This window comes from Pyxicephalus adspersus, chromosome 1 (genome assembly GCF_032062135.1).
Source record: "Pyxicephalus adspersus chromosome 1, UCB_Pads_2.0, whole genome shotgun sequence".
Classification (NCBI taxonomy): Eukaryota; Metazoa; Chordata; class Amphibia; order Anura; family Pyxicephalidae; genus Pyxicephalus; species Pyxicephalus adspersus.
This window is the reverse complement of record NC_092858.1, coordinates 14,294,382-14,297,664: the sequence shown is the minus strand read 5'-3', so window position 1 is coordinate 14,297,664 and position 3,283 is coordinate 14,294,382.

The following is a 3,283-nucleotide window of genomic DNA, read 5'->3' as shown; positions in this document are numbered from 1 at the left end:
TGGTTTGAAAACCATAAATTACAATTGCCATTACAACAAGTCTTTTTCAACCTTTTTAACATTGGTTAACACTTGAAATAGCTTTCAGGTGTTAGGAATCCTCTGTTATAATTACTTTATGCACAGCTCACAGTACACTAGCATGGTGGTCAGTAAGAAGAATGCCTCTTACATTGCTGCCCAGTGAGCCATTGATCAAGGAACCCCTAGTACCTCTGGAAGATACCATGGGTTCCGCTGCCCTAGACTGTGGACATTACAAAATTTGCCTATTTTTAACAAGCAGTAAAAGACATTAAAAACCAGGCATCCCTGTGTGGATACGGATACTGTGGAGCAATTCTCAAAAGTCACAAAGACTCAGAGTCCCTAGGGGCTTTTCCATACTAGGTCAGATCACAAATGTTGCATTGCTTGATGGGAGGTGAGTATAATTGTGCTTTATACTAAAAGATCATTTGACTTTAAACCTTGGGGTAAGTTTTTAAAACTGCCATTTTCATTTAGAACAAGTTGAAGTCATATGCACTTTAGAAAGTTGTATATGTATGGCATTGATTTTTCTACAGCTGTCTTGTTACCAAATCAGAAAATAGAGCTGTTTCTTTTCTGACAGCCTTGTTGCAGTACCTATTGACATCCTACAAGGCTTTTAATGCAGCACTGCATTTTTCTGTGATTACATGGATATAACATATTGGCCTCTTGTATATAGTTGCAAAGACTTTTGAATATGTCTGCAATTTACTGTATTTACTCAGGACACCTAGTTAAGGATTGCTTTGCAAAGCACTCGGCGGATTCACTTTAATGTTTATCTCCTGCATGTTTTATTGATTGTCTATAAACCAATTTCCACTCGGGACTTAACTCCTATTTGCCAGCCTGTTATAGGGAAGTGGAAAATTTTCCAAAGTATGGACAAGTGTTGGACCTAGCTCATCTCTCCTCCAACTGACCGGTTCCTTGTGCTGCTCCTCTCTCTTCTAGTCTAAGTTTTATGAGGTTGATAATCTAAATACACAAACATATATAAAAAATGGCTTAAGAAGACCCCTTTCGCTTTTTCAGTTCTGTTATGTTGCGGCCTGGCTCTTCAATCATTTTTTCCCCAGTAATCTACACTCAGTACTCCATAATGACAAACTGAAAACAGACTTTTTGATAATTTTGTAAATTCAGTAAAAAAAAAAAAAAAAAAGAAACTGAAAAATCACATTTACATAAGTATTCTCATCTTTTGCAACAACACTTGAAATTAAAAAAAAAAAGGGTGCCTTCCATTTCTATTTTTCAGTGCTTAAATGTTTCTGCATCTTGATTGGAGTCCACCTATGGTAAATGAAATTGCTTGCACATGGTTTGGAAAGGCGCACACCTCTCTATAGAGGACCTCATAGCTGACTATGAATATCAGAGCATCAGAAAATCCAAGCCAATGAGGTCAAATGATCTGCTTTCAGAGCCCAGAGACACATTTGTTGTAAAGCACAGATCTGGGGGACTCCACAAAAACAATCTGCTGCACTGAAGGTTCCCAAGAGCACAGTGGCCTCCAAAATTCTCAAAAGTAAGAAAGTAAGCATAACCAGGAATTTTCCAAGAGCTGGTCGTCCGGACAAATGGAGCTATTAAGGGGGAAGGGCGTTAGTGGGAAAGTAGACCAAGAACACATAATGGTCACTCTGCCTGGGTTCCAGAGATCCTGTGTGGTGATGAGAATAAATTCCAGATGGATAACCACAACTGCAGCCTTCCACTAATTTGGGTTTTTTGCCGGAGTGGCTAGAAGGAAGCCTCTGTTCATTTGCAGAAAAGCACCTGAAGGACTCTCAGACTGAGAGACAAAATTCTCTGGTCTGATGAAACTAAGATTGGAGGAAACAAGTCACTGCTCATTACCTGCCCAATACCATCCCAACAGTGAAGCATGGTGGTGGCAGTATCATGCTGTGGTGGTAATTTTCAGCAGCAGGGACTGTGAGACAGGTCAGGGTTGAAGGAAACCTGAATGGGGCGAAGTACAGAGTTATCTTTAATGAAAACCTTTTTCACAGTGCTCAGGAGCTCAGACTGGACCAAAAAGGTTCACCTTTCAGCATGTCAGTGACCCAAAGCAGTGACTTAGGGACAACACTGTGAATGTCTTAGAGTGGCTTGGCCTGAACCCTATCAAACTTCTTTGGAGAAACCTGAAAATGGCTGTCCACTGATGGTCCCCATCCAACCTAACGATGCTTGAGAGAATTTGCAATGAAGAATGAAAGAAAATCCCCCATTCCAGGTGTACAAAGCTTGTTGCAGTGTATCCAAAAGGTCCTGAGGTTGAAATTGCTGTCAACAATGCTTCAACCAAGTAAAGAGTTTTAACATTTATGTAAATGTGATATTTCAGTTTTTTTTCTTTTTTTTACTTAACCTAAAGTCTAGGCTAAAATTCTGTTTTCTCTGTCATGGGGCACTGAGTGTAGATTAAATAGTAAAATAAAAGAATTTAAATGATTATAGGATCGGTTTGCAACGTTACAAAAATGAAAATAAAAATACATGCACACTTTGTTTAGAAAAGTACATCTATTGTGCTGCACAATCACCCATCATCAAGGACAGCTGCAGAACCTTCACAACTACAGGCTTTCTATAACACAATAAAATACAATTGTAAGGTGGCGTGTATTATGAACATAGACAATCCTGAGCAAACATTGGTTGATGTTTCTGTTGCGCTTTAAGCTGAAATATCTGCTGGTGCTGTGTAAGCTTCACCTTGCTTTACCCAACAATTATTTCAGCTTGCTTTCTGTGCTTAACTGCCTAGACGGCAAAATTTTGTAAGTACAAGATGGCAGGTGGATTGCTCAGGAGCGTACGCACAATTAACAGCAGCTGTTGGGCTTCACACTAATTTGATTACTTCTGGCAGGCTGGAGGCAAATGTGATTTCCTTAGGAGTGGGTGCTACAAAACAAATCAAAGATCACTATGGAATTGGAAACAAAATCAGACGTCTGTGTCTTTTTTTAAATCTAAATAAAATTGGTTTTGATAAAAGCTTTCCACCAGCTTCTCTGCTTGCCCCATAAAATTTTAAACACACCTGTCCTTTTTTGTTGCATATTTATTTCTTTACTGTGATGTAATTACTGTCTACATTTCACCATACATCAGATAATGCAATGCTTCCAGAATATAGGAGTCGTTCCTATTCAGAAAGTATTCCTCCTGCAATTTGGGTAATTGGGCATAATGTTTATTCACATTCGTATATGCTATGTAGATACAT